The sequence below is a fragment of the Lathamus discolor genome, chromosome 4, assembly GCF_037157495.1.
Source record: "Lathamus discolor isolate bLatDis1 chromosome 4, bLatDis1.hap1, whole genome shotgun sequence".
NCBI lineage: Eukaryota > Metazoa > Chordata > Aves > Psittaciformes > Psittacidae > Lathamus > Lathamus discolor.
In genome coordinates this window covers 3,872,293-3,890,805 of record NC_088887.1, presented here as the reverse complement: position 1 = coordinate 3,890,805, position 18,513 = coordinate 3,872,293, and the positions used below count along the sequence as shown (strand labels likewise).

Genomic DNA, 18,513 nt, shown 5'->3' with positions numbered 1-18,513 from the left:
ACCTAAAAACTATTAAATGTTCATTCCAAAGACTAAAGTTAATAATCAAGGTTTTGCATTCCATGTTTTTTTACTTTTACTTGGTTGGTTGGTTTTGTTCTGTTGTTGGGTTGTTTTGGTTGGTTGGTTGTTTTTTACCCTGAGGGTGCTAACAAATATCTCTGTTCCAACAGCAATTTCAGCTTCAGTTTGCTGTGCTCGGCTGCACATTTATATTTGTGGTTAAAAATAGGACATTCGAAAGTTGATTTCTTTAGGAAGGTGAGCAAGAAACCAAACCTGAAACAGCTAGTAATGCTACGCAGATCTCTGTGAATACACTTGCAGAAATGAAACAAAAATCACTTCACAAGGACTCAAATACCCTTCTTACTCTCAAGCACCAAACAGGGGTGCATGAGACAGAAGTATTCTTGTCTCAAACATTTTTATGCTGTCAGAGCTACTCGCTGGGCAATTTTATTCAAGTTGTCACAGTAAAGTTGAGGCTTACACATATTGAAACAGCTAATATCATACTGGTTTGCTGTTCCGCTACCCTCCCATGTCTTAAGTCAGCATTTCCTCTGGAATGATGTAAGATATTTTGGGACTGGTCTCTGGGGATTCTCTAATTTTGACCAAAAGGACACTTTTCCTATAGTAGTTAGTCCATACTGACAGGTTGCATTAAAAACATGAGCTTTAAAATGATCCTGTCAAAAGAATCTCAGCAGACCCTATTCCTGAATCATGTTTATTTTCCCCTTGGTACAACCTTACATGATGCATTTTGCTGTTTTCCCATTTCTTCATCCTCGAGCAGTGAAGGTTCCCATATTTTCTGTTAGTCCCCCTGCTGTTTACATGACTTAAAGTGACTGGATCTTACTGCTGAGGCCTTTTTTTGCTGTGATGATTTCAGAACAGCTTGACTACTTTTTTCCTCTTTCCTGTACCTTATCTTCCTTTCAAAAAGGCTGAAGTTGTCCACTCTCGCCCTTCTGTTGCTGCAAAAAAAAGGGCTGCAGCACCAGTCACTGAGTCACTAACATACAGTACGAAGTCTTTTCTTCTCTTTCCTCTTGGATTCATCTAATTCACCCCTCTGAATAAACCCAAAGATCCCCTCTCTGTGAGGACAATAAAATATTTCATTCCTGGTTTTGTTTTCCTACCTTAACAAATGATCTTCCTTTTTCCAATGCTCGGGGGGTTACCCCAGTTCATGCTAAACAGAAACTCTCTTTGCTTATTTTTGATAAAGGTGTCTTTCAACAACATAAGGCATAATGAAATACAGATCACTTACTATGTCTGGGCAGACAACATGGTTTTAACACTTGCTCTCCAGCATAGCTCTCCAGTAAGATTCTCCATCAGCAGAGGATGGTGCGTACGATGCTTGGTTTCTTTGGGTTTAATGTTGAACTTTTAAAAATCAACTTTAAATAAAGTTGAATGGTTTTAAATCTTGAATATTTTTTAATTAATGGCCCATAATTTTTGCTTAAAAAGAAGTGACACAAACATTGATTTTTCCCCCCCCCAATCTCTGCACCCTATTTCCTATTTTTTAGGAATCGGAATGCATCGTTTTCAAAGCTATGAAGTACTGTAGAGTTTGAAAAGCATTTCCTTGCAAAAAAGATAAAGTTGTTGAAACATCACAGAAAAAGATTGCTTCAGCTCTCAAGAAAAAGTTGAGATGTCTCATGGGTAGTTTTGGCAAAACCATCTACTTAAATTAATATCAACTGCTTACTTCCTCCTTTTCTACCCCCTTCCCCAATTGACTACTTAGTACTAGAGAGAGAGGCATAAGAAAATTCATGTTTTCTTGAGGATTTGTCTGTTTCCGAAATTATATCTTGCCATTGGAGACCAATAAAACCGTAAAATTTTGTGTAAATTGCTCTTGGATTTAAAAATGACTGGTTTTGCAAGGAAAGGATGTGACCTTATATGGTAAACAAGCATCATTCATCCTGGTCTGATCCAAAATAATACAAGGCTTCAGAGAAGAGTGCAGGAAAAAGAAAAAAGAAAATAAATCCAGGTGTTCAGAAATAGATGCAAAACCAAAAAAACAAAAGAAAAATGAGACAACTTCCCCCCCCCACCCCGTCAGCTAAATGTCCTATTGTATAATTTGGTACCAATTACTTTGCTGAAGCCACTTAGGGACCCGTAGCAGTCACTTGATTGCAGAGTCAAAGCCACGTGTAGTCGCACACACTTTTGCCTGCTAAAGGCAATATGCTCAGGAACCCTGTGTCTGATACAATCCAGCTCCAAGCATCCTGACAGTTGCCTTAAAGCTGCACCCACACCCAGCTGGGACTGCAGGAAATCCCTTATTTCAGACTTCAAAACCATCTCTAAAAGCATATCTTTAAGCACCATACTCTCAAATGCATTGCAGCAGTAACTTTAAGTTTTGTCTTCCAGTGTAGTTCCTGACTGACTTTTGAGGAAGGATGATAAATAATTTCTTTGGCATTCATGTACATTGATGAATAAGTTCCGGACAAGGTATTCAAATCATCTCAGGTCCATTATGCTGATAATAATTTCACAAATAATACAGTTTTCCATGTAATTTTTTTCATGTAGCAACATCAGTCACTGTAGTTTATGTGATTTAGGATCAACTTTAGCTTGGGCTGGGTTGCAGAGAGATCAGAGTAATAAAATGGGTAATTTTTTAAGACTCAGAGAAAATAATTTCCTGACTTCTTTCTGAAGTGTTAAATTTTGAAAAGGAAGAAGCAATAAAAATGTCTTTTGCTTTCCAAAGAAATAAATTCTGATGTAGAATTTGGGGGTTTGTACTTACAAACTTAGTTGCAAAAAAGAAACCACGTTCTTCAGGACACTCAAATTACTGTAGATCCGTAATTCAACTAGTTAATAAAGACTTTTGTTGCTAGAAATTCTTATAGTTCTAGTATATCTATTATCTTTCTATGGGTGATGTCTTTTTAGGGGATATTTGGATTTTCTGCTGTAAGACACTGTGGGTCTTGGTCAGTCCACATCTTCCCAGGGAAGAGCATATACCTTACCTTCATGGTTACCTTCCAATTACTCAGTGGACAAATTAACATCCAAATAATCCTGCTGAGTGGAATAACCAATTTCTTCCCCACATATTCTTTGGTTTACAATCTCAGCAGGGGCACTGGTTTCTGCATTTGCCTCCTTACAGGTTGGAACGAAATCTGCTACTGTTGTGGCTTAAAACCTGTAGATTTTTCTCTAGTTTTTCACTAATATCCTTTTGCTTATCCATCTCTGTTCTGTGCCCTCATTTTCATTCTTCCCTTTGAAGTGAACTAGACTGACGTCTACTGAGGCACCAGATTAAAAGGCAACATTATGCTAATGCACTAGACACACAGAAATATTTGTTATGTGTAAGCTATTGCTATAAAGCAAATACACAAACACCACCAAGGCTTCAACGTGTGAATAACTGATCAGATGGGATGCAGGAATGAAGACAAAAAGACTACATTCATTACAGGCAGAAAAGATCTTAATATTTAATGCAACACAAGAAAGTGAAAGATCTCCTCTTTGGAAACTTGTAATCCATTTTCTTCAATTCACTGAGATAGGATTTGTTTTGGAAAGCAAAAGTAATTCCTCACCCAGGGGTAGAGAGAGAAAATTCTTCAACTGGGGCAGAAGAGAAGAGATGGGAGGAAAAGCCTCGAGGCATATGGTAACCTGTCAACACACAAAATGGACGGTGATACGAACTGGACACATGGTCCAACCCCATTGCGGCACTGATACTGCATTAGCAAGGCAAACTCTGAATGGCTTTTCATGCCAGGAAGGTCACAAATGCAAAATGGGACCAAGCAGTCTTGACAAGGGCACCTATGCCAGTTAAACTGAGTTTTGTACCTGCTTCTTTCCAGCCTCTGCTCCTAAGCTGCCCTCAGTGCTTTCCTGTACATAGGAAAAACTGCAAGCCTTTCTCATTGCTGTTCAAGGTCCTCTGTCTTTCTTCTATTATTGCTTTTATTTTTCAAAGAGTATGTTTTGCTGCTTGTTCACTCCTCACATTCAAAATACTCTGCTGTGAACTCCTGCTCCTGACTGTCTGCTGGACACATCACCTACCCTTTACACACCTTTAGTGTGACCAGTAGTCCCCTTCTGTGATAGGAGAAAGCCTAATTCTCTCTTTTTTCTCTTTATTTTAATTTTTAAATATCTCTATATCTATATCTATCTATCTATTGCTTCCCTGAATTATTTGGTGTAGGATTTATAAACAAAAATTGTAAGTGCTGCTTGAAACAATCGATTCGGGTTGCTGATCTTGAGGAATTTCTGTTTTTTAAAGTATTGACTCCTCACCTGTGAGGAGAAAAGCACTTCCTTTTTGTCCTAGATCAGGCACTCAAAACATTCACAAAAACAAAATCAATTAAAAGAAAGACCAGTGGTCTCTGTAGTTTCCAAGATCAATGTTGGATGAAACAAAAAAAGAAATTTTAATCTCATATTTAATAAAATTATTTTCCAAATCCCTGTTTCAGTTTTTGTAGTATTAAATCTTCTTTCATCTGCAGCCTGCAACTCTCTGAACTGATGAGTCTTTTGCAATTGTACATAGAATCATAGAATGGTTAGGGTTGGAAAGGACCTTAAGATCATCCAGTTCCAACCCCCCTGCCATGGGCAGGGACATCTCACACTAAACCATGTCACCCAAGGCTCTGTCCAACCTGGCCTTGAACACCGTCAGGGACAGAGCATTTACCGCTTCTTTGGGCAGCCCATTCCAGTGCCTCACCACCCCCACAGTAAAGAACTTCTTCCTTATATCTAACCTAAACTTCCCTTCTTTAAGCTTGAGCCCATTACCCCTTGTCCTGTTACTACAGTCCCTGATGAAGAGTCCCTCCCCAGCATCCCTATAGCCCCCCTTCAGATACTGGAAGGCTGCTATGAGGTCTCCACGCAGCCTTCTCTTCTCCAGGCTGAACTTTATATATAGCCGTAGGCTTTCATTACTATGAATAAGAAAATAATTCTCATTTCATAGATAAGCATATAAGAAAAGATCAAGTCACAATACTCTGAAGACAGGCTCCAGTTTGAACTGAACTGGGCTAGAAGCAAATACAAAAGTTAACCTCTCCTAGCATATACAGAGAGATTCTAATATAGGTTAGCTACCAAAATATTAATGTTAAAAAATAGAGAATTAGGTAAGTGAATAGTGAGGCCTCTTGAGAATTCTGGGAAGGACTATAAAGAAGGCCAGCCAGAAAGCCCAGCTCTCAGCTTTGGGACATTAAAAACATGACGACCCTTTGCCACCTCCATGATTTTCAGAAATGCCAATGAGCTGAAATGAATCAAATAACGCTTTCTTTTATTGGCTTGCTTGGGAAGAAGATTATCCTATGATCATAAATTATCAAAGGAAACGTCCAGTTCAATTGTCTCTGCTGATTTGATGAAGCGAACACTGGGAAAAGCCACCCTTATTCAGATCCCATTTGCAAGGGAGATAGTGGCACGTGTAAAAATCATTTTAAAGACTAAATTAAAAAGAACTTTAGTATCCAAGACACAGTTGTCATAAAAGTCAGTCAAGGAAATGGTAAATCATTAAAACTATCAGATAAAATGAGATAGAAGGATCTGGCTGAGATTCTTACTGCTTAATGGTTTCCCCCACTCCTGCTCAAAAGGGTTCTTGACAGTGCATTTTCGGGAATTTTATCCAACTTATTCTGAAATGACACAACCAACAAGAATCACACAGAGCCGTGCCCCTGGCAGTTACAACAGTTACTCACAACACCCTGTGAGCATCACCATACTTAGCCTTTTCTGCAAACTTGGTCAATGGCAGCTACCTACATGTGATATGTTACCTCAAGCCACGATGCGATGACTGCTGGTCTAGTATGCCTTGCTGTTCAGGACATTTTTCCTCCTGGTTAGAATACCTTTTCCCTTCAAATGTAAACCTGCATACTTATGACATAGATTGTGCTAGCACAGAGTGTTCAAGTTATGATCTCACTTTCACTATTTCACAGTGCGTATTTCAGCCTTTGTACAGAGCCACACCGTGAGCAACCAAAACAGCACGATGTGAAAGCAACCACTACATTTTGCAATCCACAGATGGAGGAAAATCCAGAATGTTTTTCCTTTCTCAAGTAACATTCTCCCCTCGTCCCAATATTCTTCCCTCTTTCATGAAGATATTTCTACTATTAAGCAGAAATACCTCCAGTGACATTGCATCTTAAACCTCCTAGATTATTGAGAATATTTACAGGTACTTAAGAAGAAACCCACAAAACGTAGCTGTTTGCAGCAGTGTCTTCTACAACAGTTCTGTAAATTGGAGGAATATTTCGTGAAGTGTTGAGTTTCCACATTGCTTTGGGGTCAAAGAGCTGCCTGACCCCACACGCCTATACCTCGGGGTTAGAGGTGATAACAAGCTCACATGATTCACACAGAAACTAAGAAAAATGATGCTTTTTATAACACCACCAAAGTCCTGTCATGTCAGTTCAAAAATGCTCATTGAGATCTAGATGTGGTTTAGTTTTCAAGAGAAGATCCCTGTTTAGGGTCACCTTCTTTATATTTTGTTTCACTTTTGTCATGGTTTAAACCCTGTTGGCAAGTCAGCCACGCAGTCCACTGCCCCCCCGCCGCTTTTTTTACCCCCTGCTCCTGGAGGGCTGGGGAGGAGAATCAAAAGAATTTAACTCCCATGGGTTGAGATATGAGCAGTCCAGTAACTAAGGTATAACACAAACCACTGCTGCTACCACCAATGATAATAATGATAAGGGAAATAACAAGGAAAGAGAATACAACCGCTTACCACCTGCCGACCGATACCCAGCCCGACCTGAGCAGTGATCTCGGCCTTCCAGATAACAGCCCCCAGTTTATATAGTGGGCATGACGTGCTGTGGTACGCAATATGTCTTTGGTTAGTTTGGGTCAGGTGTTCTGTCCCCTCCTCCCTGGCAGAGCATGAGATTCAGAAAGTCCTTGGTCAGAGTAAGCGTTACTGAACAACAACTAAAAAGATTGGTGTTATCGGCACTGTTCGCAGGCTGAAAGTCAAAACCACAGCGCTGCACCAGCTACTAAGAAGGAGAAAAATGACTGCTGCTGCTGAACCCAGGACAACCTTAAATGTAACTATTTTTAAAATTGCTAGTAGTTGGATCTTTTGTTGGTTTTTTTTGCTGACAGCCAAATCCAGTGACACAGCTCCCATCCGTACTCCCCAGTGTCCTTTGTCAGCCTGTGGAAGTTGAAGATCGTGTAGACTGCTCCACTATACTCTTCAAACAGCTTTCAGAAACTGAAGTAACAGTTTTCTTGTTTCTGGAAGTGGTAAATGTGAATTAGTGAAATGCAGGACCACGGGGGATTTCTGTGCTGAGACCCACTGACATTCTTAAACCAAACTGGCCTGTACTGGCCAGTTAGCCTCTGCAGAGGTGAGTCAGACACAAGATGCTTTCAGTGCCAGTACATTTCACAGCCAAAGTTAAAAATTCAGTTAGATGCATACAGAAAGCAGAGATGGTCTTTCTGCCTCATAGCAAGGCTGGACACATACCCCTGTTGCACTGCCACTGTTGCTCTCCACCTTTTCTTCCCCATATTTCCCTGTGAAAAGGAGAGAGAACAGAAAGAGGAGGCTTCTGCTTCTGGCCAGCTGAGTGCCTACAGAGAGGAAAAAGCAGCCCAGCACTTCACCCTAGGCTAGCAGAGGTAGCTACTGTTTAATTTCCAGAAGACCTCTCACCTAGATGCCTAAATCTTCCATATTATATCACAACCCTGTGGACACGATTCAGGGAGGGGGGTGATGGTTGCGTGGGTGACAGAGTTAAAGCATGAGAGAAGACAGGTGAGTTATTCGGAAAGACTTGGACATCCAGGCCTCAGCCCAGACATTTCTTCAAACACTCAATAAGTTACACTGGGTTCACCAAGTATTAGATGAAACTGGTTATATACTGAATGATGAATTCTCATTTTAGGCCTTTTTAGAAGTCAAAATTTGGTAGTCTTCAAGATCCAAGATGGGACTTGCTCTTGCTTTATGTCTTTGAAAGACGGGATGTCAGACAACTGCTTATGATATCTATTCCTCACACACTCCTGACAAATCATGTTACTCATATAGAGCAGGTCATAAATGCTCGCTTAAAAATAAATTCACATTCTGAATTAGTGTCCTACATGAAATAAATGTGTTGTATGCACAATCATATACTGAATCTAAGAGAGGCTTTGTGCATTTCTGCTGAAGGCACTTAAAATTTCCATACAAGGCAAATAAAGAAAAATAAGTTTGAAATGAAAAGCTACAATTAAATCACTTACAGGCAGATAACCCATTTCAAACAAAAGAATGTAGCCAATCCACAGAATAAAACACAAAGAATCTGAACTGAATCTCTCTGAACCGGTTAAAATCCTGCCTTACAATTTGAATGTTTTCACTCCTTTAGCATAGCTTACTAATTGCTGGAAATACCCAAAGAAACCTGCCCCCCCCCCCTTTTTTAACCTATATTTCACTTCTTAGAGCAGAGAAATTTGGATGAGGCTCACCACTTCCAGATGCATTCCATGAGCAAAATCATTGAACATTACGGGCTTGTTTTATTACTACTCTTGGCATTCGTATTGATGGGACCCCAGATATATGAGGCTCTTAAGGGACTCCTAGCCCATCCACTGTATTTGCCTCAAACTGGGGCACAAGTACGTCGTAAAATGTAGCCTATATCTTCTTCTAAAACAAATGTCTTCACAGACAGACACAGACTCCTTCATTCACACCAAAGCTGTGGGAATACTTCTATTTTGACAGGTTATCTGACAGGTTTCATGTATAGAAAATGTCCATGATTGCCCTAAATAGGAAAGCAGGTGGGCAATGCCAGTGCAGCTGTAACTATAGTGTAAGGTCTGGAATATGGCTATTTAGAAGTAAATAGCAAAACATCCCCTTTAAAATGGGACATGATTGGACAACTCATAATCCCGTGCAGGCTTTAGCCTGTAGCCGTGATCAGCTCTTTCTCCTGACTCGTTGTTAGTTTTGGCAATGGCACACACATCACCAGGTGGCTGTCAGAATCAGATGGGATCTTTATTTGATTGAAGAGCTTTACTTGGTAAATGGGTACCACTTTTCTGTGGAGCTCTGCCTTTCTGGATGAAGCCCTACATGAGTACATTCATTGCCTTCTGCTGTGTGAAATATGGATCCATGTCTGGAGCTAAGGAATAGCTTTACATTCTTTTTTGTCATTTAAAGTCTTAAAGAAAACCAAGAGGCATCCTCCAATTTGCCTTGACAATGACACAGGTGGGGAGACCACTCCTGACAATGCTGGAGAACAGGGCATTCTGTTCTCCTGAGGCCCCAGGAATTCATCACTGGTGGTGTCATATATCTTATAGCTTCAGGGAATGAAAAGATGTCCTTCATGAAGGACGTTATCAACTGTTATTCTTAATTTAACACATGCTGACTGAAGGACAGTGACATCCTCATCATATTTGGCTATAGCTTCCCTGCCTGCATGTCTATGGATATTTTAGACTCTCCGCCTCTTGCCATTTACTTACACAGTTCCAAAATCGATGAAATTACAAATCCAGTGGCCCTTACACTGTTTCTCTTTTTGACTATTAATTAATGTAATTGAACAACTATTATTATTCCTTTTCCCCTGAACACTAATCTCTGACACAAGCAGCAAACTACAAAATCATGCACCTAACTGCACAAACCAAACTTTAGCAGGTTGAAAAAGTAGCGTACTGAGAAATGTTTGCAACTGTCAGTTTGGACAACCCTGTAAAGAACTCTTTGAACATAGCAAGAAAAAGTGATGCAAGCGTATTTCTTTCACTCTGTTTTGCTGGGGGACAGTAGTCTCCTTCAGTGAACAAGTATTTAATTTTCTAACTCAACAAGTGCGCTCAGAAGAGGAACTACTAACAGTAGCTACACATAATATTAACATTACATAGGCATACATCTAAAAAGAAGAGGTTTTGTTCTTATTCTTAGATTTGAAACATGACCATGTCCTAACAAGGTGAGGAAAGAAAAGAAAAAAGTTAGAAAGGCTGAACTTTCAGATCTGACCATCCTACATTATGGATCTAGTTACAGCTTCAAAATGGGCTTAGACTCATAGAATATCAGGTTGGAAAGGACTTCAAGCATCATCTGGTCCAAACTTTCTAGGCAAAGCATGACCTAGACTAGATATCCCAGCACTGTGTCTGGCCAAATCTTACAAGTGACCAACACTTAGCATTTATAACTATCATTCTTGCATTCATTCCTCACTGTAGGCATACATATAGGCTATGTATGCATGACTTTCCATAAAATCTGTCTCTTGATGTTACAATTGCTTTAGTGACCTTAGCAAGCCTATCCTTCAGCTGCATCCCTATTTTACCTTCTAAGGATGTCTGTAACCTGGTTGCACATGTTTCTTGCCCAGAGATTATCTCTGGGGGCAGACAGGAGGAAGGAGAAAGAAAGGTGGGGATGACAGGGATGTCCAAAGATGGGTACTGCATAATGGCTGCAATAAAACATATTCCTAAAACACACACAACTCTTTTCTACCATATACTTTAGGTGCACCACACATGAACTAAACAGCACATGAACTAAACAGCAGACTGAAGGACCGTATTTTCCTGCTGTGTAAGCATATAGCATGTCCCTGACTCTGTCTGAAAGATCCAGTGATTGTGTTTGACATTTGAATAACACACCTGAACAACCGCTGTCAGTGGCAAAGGAAAAGAAACATCAATACTGCCCTTCAGTAAAAGAGAAAACGGTAACACAGTCATTTGGAAATAGTGTGTTTGCTCTGCCTCTTGGCAAGAAACTGAGGATGAAGATGTTAAAAGGAAAACAAAGTTGCCAGTCAAACCTAGGCCACAGTAAGGAGCACACCCTGTGAAACACCTGGTAGCACAGTGCTCACCTCCGTGTCCTCTGTTTTAATTCAGGTAAGTTGGTGGCTAGATGCAGACAAGTCAAAAGTTTTCCTCGCAGCACAGATACTTAGAAGGAAAGCTCTGGTTTCTCTCACTGTGGTAACAGAAATGTTTTCTCATCAGTTTCCTGAGGCTGTAGGAGAGAAGTAAAAATATTACCAAAACAACACTGTCACAACAGGAGGAGGACAGGAGAACAAGGAGGAGACCTGGGGCTCACCAAAACTATTCTTTCACTGAAGGTGTGCACATGCTTCTGCCCAGGCTGAAGGGCTCTGGGGCATCAGAGCTTTGTCTCTTCCCTTGGAAGGAAAGGACAATCTTTACCCACACCAAGAGCTCTACCGAAACCTCTGCAGTGGGAATTTCATCTTTTTCCTGCCCGCTTATCTGCTCCCTTGGGAGGGCAGTTAGCCCCCAGGAAGCTTTGTGATGGAAAGCAAAACCCAAGGCACCCAGCAGGTCAAACTGTGTGCATATATTTATATCAGGTTTTAATGGAAACTAGCTACCTTTAAGCTATGAATTAAGACCAACTTAATGAGCTTGAGTGGCTTCATTGTCAATTAAAATTCTTCTCTTGCTGACATGAATCTGATTGCTCCTCCTGCCAAGCTGCCAGATGACAGGACTCGGAAGTGGCCCTCTTACCTTTCCCACCCCGCGCTAAGCGCCTTCTTTTGTCAGCTGCAGCCCGGTGGAGTACCACTCCTGAACAGCAGGCACCCAGCCCATGCCGACGAGAAGCCATTCTCACATCCGCTGTCATTAGCGATGCTTCCAAATACCGGCGTGTGCAAATACCGGCGTGTGAAAAGCCAAATATATGGGAATTCCTAGGGAGGGGGACAGGGAAAAGAGCATCACAGACATCTATGAAGCAGATGTAGAAGCAAGTGTGCAGCACCTCACAAGCAGCACTTAGTGGGTTAATGGTTGCTGAGAAATGACAATTGATTTATTTTACTGTTTTGGTTGACAGACATCTTGGGTACCAGTAACTGACCTGTAATGCACATTGGCTGCCATCCTAACAAACTGCAGGTGGACCAGGGGTTGAGGCAATGCCATTACATATTATCATCTGCTAGATCAAAGTGCACAGGGAAGAACTGCAGGTGTGCTACATTAATACCCACATCTATCTTTCAAGTCATTTAATAATCAAGTCTAATGTGGCTTCCATATCAGTATGCTCTCTTGGACCTCAAACACTTTGATGAAGCTTAGTGCATCGCGTATTGGCAGAATTCACATGTTAGATACACAAGGCTCATTTTTCCTTCTTAATACTCACGTCATCTGTGAGTGAGGAATACATAAGATGATACTGTGTGTGGAAGAACAGGGAACAACATCCAGGTTTTGTCATCCTGTGAAATCGGAGGGTTTGTTTTGTCCTTTTCTTGCCCCAAAATGCAAAGTGATATATCTACACGGGGTTTCACATTCGTTAGTGGGGACTTGACTAAGCTTACATTGTTTTTTAAGTTACATGGCTTTGGCAGCTTATTTTTGCTGTTTATAGTTGTCTTGGCATTTCCAGCCCTCAGTGCATTTACCCCCCAAACACTCCAAGGGAAATACAAAACTGTCATTTATCATCCTCGTTTTTATGTGATGTGAAACAGAGACAAAGACAACTAGTGATATGCCTTCTGCCACGAAACACTGTAGCAAAGGAGGGGACTAAACCTACCAACCTTGAAACAGTCTGGTGCTTTCAGACTGTCTTCTCTCTTTGTGGATATCATTTCATTAGCTCCAAAGTAGCAGGGAAATGGTACTCTTTGTGTGTGACTGAAGTTCTCAATTAAGTACGATTCGCTTGTAGTTTAACAAATCACCGCAAGTCAATTGAAACCCCAGTGTCAGTGTGCAGTCTCTCAGCAAACATAATCTAATGCTGGTTAGCTTAGTCCTTTTCCTTTTACGTTTAAAAGGAAATGCGTTGCTTTGAATCAGCCATAAGATGAAAGCATGCACATGGACAATTGGTGGGACCACTGAAACACTGTAATTTGTGGAGCTGCTATAATTCCTTTGGGAGTCAGAACCTTGAGAAAGATTGAGCACAAACTTTTGATGGCAGTTTTCAGCATAATATGAATACAGTAATGCAATTATTTGCTTTTTGGAAGATTAGCTCTCTCATACGTTCCCACAAGCCTTAAAGTAATTTTGTGGCCTTTTAGATTTCTCAACGGGCTACTTTCTATTTACTTTTACAGAAAAAAATACCCGAATAAGACTGAATAGGCATGAGGAGATTGCAGACTCAGAGGTCATGCTGCTTCTGTCTTTTAAGCCTGTCTATCACCTGGTAGCCTCATGCTGCTCCTGACATCCTTCCCCCCAAGACCCAGGGCTGCCACAGGTACCAGAGCTCAGGGGCTGCACTGCAAGGAAAGCAAATGGTCCTCTTTGAGGCACTCCCTGGAGCCAGCCCTGCACCTGCTCATCCCTAGCAGAGACTAGCATTCTCCAATAGCATCAGCCAGGATGAACTGCCTCTTGCCAGCTCTGTTGAGAGGGAGCAAGCTACTTGGCATGAAAACAGTGGTATGGCACACGTGGCTTTCTCCCCAGCATCACCTGAAACAACTGCAGCTCCTTCCTGGGGGGAGAGGAGGGGAGCACGCAGCCCATCGCTCCCACTCGCCCTCCTTGCCAAGCAGCTGTATTTACTGAATGTGAGGACTGGGGCTTTTTTCCCTGTTAAAAACCTCTGAGAGCATTTGAGCACTAGTGCTCCTCCTCTGCCAGGGTGTGATGCACTCCTCTGGCCAGCTTACCCTGGGTACCACTGCTCTCTTTGTCCCCTCTCCCATCTGTAGGTACCTCTTCCTGCAAAGGGCTATGCAGGCTGGTGGCCACCCCACTGCGGGCATCTGCAGTGATGAGCTGCAGATTCACCCAGGCAGCCCACCTCTCCCAGCTGCAACAGATGTTTCTGCTTTTTGGGGGCCAAAGGAAACTTTGTGAGGTTTTTTCCTCCCTTTCAGGGAGGAATGCCAGAACAGTCAAGAAATGGAAAATATATAACTTTATTCACGTTCTTAAACCAGGAGGGAAATACAGCAGTTGGACTGCTTGAAAGCATACATGGGGCCAAACTCTGCCATTGGAAAAAAAAAAAAAGAATGGGAATTGCACCTGTGTAACTCAAACATTCCTATCTGCATAAGAGGGGAAAACCTCACTCCATTCAAAAGATAACATATAATTATTCAAAAACTTCTTCAGACAAAGATAAATTTAAATTAATTCCAAGACGGAACAAGGAACATTTTCCCTCACGCATCTGGTGCTTTATCTTATCACACTGCGATAATGGTGTCTTAGTGGCCTTCAAAACACATGCAGCCTAAGATTCTTCGTCAGCCAATTCTTTGTTTAAATTAGACTTTAAAATGAACTATTGCAAGCTTGTTATGGACCAGAATTTCACTCAGTTTTGAAAATCTGGTTACTTTAAAGGAAATAAATAAAATACCCCCAGAGAAGGGGAAAGCATTTTATCTGTTGAATTTGCTGTTTATATTTTTACCAGCCTTGATAATGAACAAAGATGTTCTCTCGTGGAACCAATCTTGACTTTCAAATATCAGATTTGTAAGGATTGCGAACAACTTGCACATTAACGTTTCCACCGGCACCCTGCTTATAGACCTCTGTACTGCTAACTTAGTAGGCACATTCATCTGAGTAATTAGTTATTTCAGTAAGCAACTGAGCTCTTCAATTTGAGATTAACTACTATAAGCATTCAAAGAATAATCCTTGAATGTAAGAGATTGAGCACATCATCAGCACACTTGCTCTAAATGATGGATTTATTTATCTATTTACTGGCGTTATACATGGATGTATCAATAAACCACTAGGTTTACACTAACTTTAAGTACGAGCAAGCTGGATAGAGATGATTTCTCTTTCTTTTGTTAAACTCGCATCGTAAAAGACTTGTTTTTCCTTTATATCCTCTCACTCATGCTCAACTAATTATTCATCTGCCCAGAGCTGTTTATAACCAGCAAATATTTTGCGCCTGCCCATATTATCTGTTCGCATTCCTCCAACATCTGTCACTTAGAAGCAGTCAAGTTATTTTGTTTCTCAGGAACTACCCTGCTCTTTGCCCCCCTTGCCAGTGAACCTGCGCAAAGCGATGCAATCTTACTCAATGCAACTTACAATTCTGCTGGAATTTCACAGCAAGTTTCAATCACGAGAAGAGCAGTTTACTGTGAGCGTGAACCTTTTCAGACTCCTGGTCTTGTAAATGTTTAGGAACTGGAATGCGTTCAGTATGCTGTGAAGCCCCGGTGATGTGAGCTTGGAGTGCTTCATGCTGCTCTGGCAGTGGAGCCGTTATTAGAATACATTACTACATATGGAAATAGTCACAAATTCATGGAAATAAGGTTCTGAAGACAGATAGGCAAATCTTTTGTTAATACAAGAAAGACTCAACATTACATTTAAGATTTCAAAGTGAATCAAAAAGAAGCAAATCCCAATTTGCTTACACAACTATTATTTTAAGGTACTAATTTCAAGAAAGAGATAATGCTAAGCACCAAAATGCATGTGATAACAAACTGCTGTTGCTTATCAACTGAAGAGGCTGGAATATAAACAGCATCCTGGGAGACTTCTATATATTTGCCCTCCATACCCTGACATGCAGCTTGGACCTCTTCCATTTGCACATTTGTCTTTGAAGGAACTTGGAGCAATACAGCAATGATGGTGGGATAGCAACACAGAGATGCAGCAGCAAGTGCAAGCTACAGGAGGATGAAATCTGGATCTGAAAGGATGGAAGATAATCTAAAATACGGTCAGGGACAATCTGCTTTGCCTTGGAGGAGGTGGTGCCCTTACAGTCATTCTGTCTCCTCCTGTGTTGAATAAGCTCAAAGGACATATTTCAGAGATAAAAACTCAACTTTCTTTTCGCACATATGTGACCACCTGCAGTATTACCCCCTTTTCAGTCCAGCACAATTGTCTCTCTTGAGCACTTATTTCTGTGCTTTTTAATTTCAGCAAGGTGCTGTTATCACACGCTGCAATTTGGCACTTGGCTCTCAAGAACCTGACATTTCTCCAATTCCAGTACCTAATCCTACCAAAAGAAAAGATGCACTGCCAACTGACTGTCCAAAAAACCACATCTCACATACACCACATACAGGTTCTTTAACACGCGCTGTGTGGGATGAGAAACCAAGCTGAGAGTGTCAAGGTACGATCGCAGTCAGTCATTTATTTCAAGAACCTGTTTTTTCTCACATTGTCCTTAAATGTTTGCAATCTCTGCAAAATCAGGAAAGATATTGAACCATGGCAGTGGAGTCTGAAAGCAGCCCTGGGGAAGACAAATTGCTTTCTTTTACAAGCTGGTCTCGTTACCTTTAGCTAATTATGAACTGGACAAAGCCTTGGGTGACATGGTTTAGTGTGAGGTGTCCCTGCCCGCAGCAGGGGGGTTGGAATTAGATGATCTTAAGGTCCTTTCCAACCCTAACAACTCTCTGATTCTATGAATTAACTGAAGCTTTGTTTGTGTTAAGTTTGCTCTTCAAGTAAATGTATTCTGGATGCAAACGTATCCTGCCTGTTGATCTTTAGTTGTTATATTCCTAACTTCTTACTTTGAAGGCTTGCCAGTTAGGAGTAAGAGTCTGTTCAAATTGCATGCTTTGTTTCTGATCTGAGACTGAATTTTCATTCATCAGCAGGAAGGAAATTGAACGTTATGACGCCTAAAGAAACGCTTCTTTCAGGAGTTTCTATACGCACATTTGTGTAGTTTGAGATGCTCTCATTCTCACTAGCGACCACAGCTAAACTTCCCATTAACAGAGTTAAAAACACCAATGTTCAAGAGTTGAGGATCTCCCAACTAATTTTCAGGGTTTGTTTAAATAAACAAAAACTATAACACAAATCCTTGCTAAGAACCTATGAACATGCTGTTCAGGTCAGGAGTTCTGTAAGACCAGCAGCTCTGATCATTTGGGAACGCTGTAAAGTGGCTACGTCCTTTCAGAAAGACTGTATCAGTAACTCATAAAGCTTGCTTCTCTTTAGGAAACAATGCTCCGGAAACAATTGCTGCAATCAGGGGAGGAAGCCATTTCTTTTCCACCCTACTGTGATGCAAAGAAAGCTAGAGTGAAGTTTCAGAAGTATATATGCGTCTGAAACGGAAGAACTAAGGCCAAGGATAATGAAAACCAGTATATTTCAATGCACAAGAATAGTTTTTATGTTTATGGAAACAAAACAAAATTCTCGTTAATGGATCATCCCAGCCTCACCAAAACATCTGGTTACCTTTTTCCATCTGGACTCCTTTTGTTTTACTTTTTTATTTGTCTTTGCTCATCTCAGGGCTGGTGAAGGTTAAGCAAGTGCTGGCAATGAAAAACAGTGAAAAGGGCTTGATAGTTTGGGGCACTGCCAAGAGGACATTGTGTAAGCTGCTCCGCACTGACCCCCAAGTGCCTGAAGTCTCCATCGAAAGAGAAGAGCCTCCCATGAGAAAAGCAGTAATTCAATCTTTCTGGCCGGCTTAAGTCTTCTTACCGAAGGCTACAAGTTCATCAGGACTTTAAATGAATGAACTGAAACTATCTAATTCATAACCCTTGGAACATCACCTGCAGCTTTAGTTTTCACTTGGGAGACCTGAAGTAGCTGTTTCCAGTTATTTCCATTTTCAAAAATCCTCTGTACATAAACCAGTAATGCCAAAGTATTACTTGGCCCTAAATGCATTGCTGTTATCAGTTTAGAAGGATTAGCACTTAATCTCTTCGTAAATAAACCTTAACCATTTTGTGTTCATGCTAAAAAGGCCCTCTTAAAGTCTGATTCTACACCAAAATGAACCAGACAGCTCAGGTGACTCATGCAGACTTAGCCATTTTTATGGATTTGTGGCTGCCTAATATTTAGTTTGAAAACAGTGATTTTGGTGTCCTGTTCTTTCCCTCCCCGCAAGAATAAACTTTCATTAAAACACCAAAGCTGGAAACAGTTACTCTATCAAAGGACTTCATTCTAGCAATCTTCTTCAGAGCAGAAATGATACACATTTTCAGAAAATTAGGGCTTTATCTACTGATTCTTCACCTGTTTTGACAGAATAAATCCTTTTCTGTTCTACGTAATTCAAGAAAGACTTCATAAATCTTATGTTCATAATCCTGAACTTTTACTTTTAGTCTTAGTTTTAATCCTTTCTTCAACTTCATCCACCTCATCTGGAGCTGTGCTGCAAATGGTCTGGGATGCTCCAGACACTATAATGCCAGGAGTAATTAGTGAAAGTTAACAAAACCCTCAGATAGTTTTTAATCTCTTGTGAGTGGAAATGTCCTCAAGAAGACCCTAACGCTCATTCAAAGGCATTTGCAACTTGAAAGGAAAGGTGTGAAATGTGAAAGG

The 18,513-nt window shown here is 40.8% G+C and overlaps 1 long non-coding RNA gene across 2 annotated transcripts in view; it reads right to left on the bottom strand.

The window, feature by feature from the left end:
* LOC136012535 (uncharacterized) overlaps nucleotides 1-11,844 on the bottom strand; it is a 32,101-nt gene extending 20,257 nt beyond the window's left edge. For both annotated transcript variants that reach the window (XR_010611797.1, XR_010611796.1), the window contains exons 1-2: nucleotides 11,701-11,844; nucleotides 11,037-11,182 (exon numbers count right to left, since the gene is read on the bottom strand). This is a non-coding gene — a long non-coding RNA (uncharacterized LOC136012535). The remainder of the gene's footprint in view (nucleotides 1-11,036; nucleotides 11,183-11,700) is intronic.
* Between the last annotated feature and the right edge of the window lie 6,669 nt (nucleotides 11,845-18,513).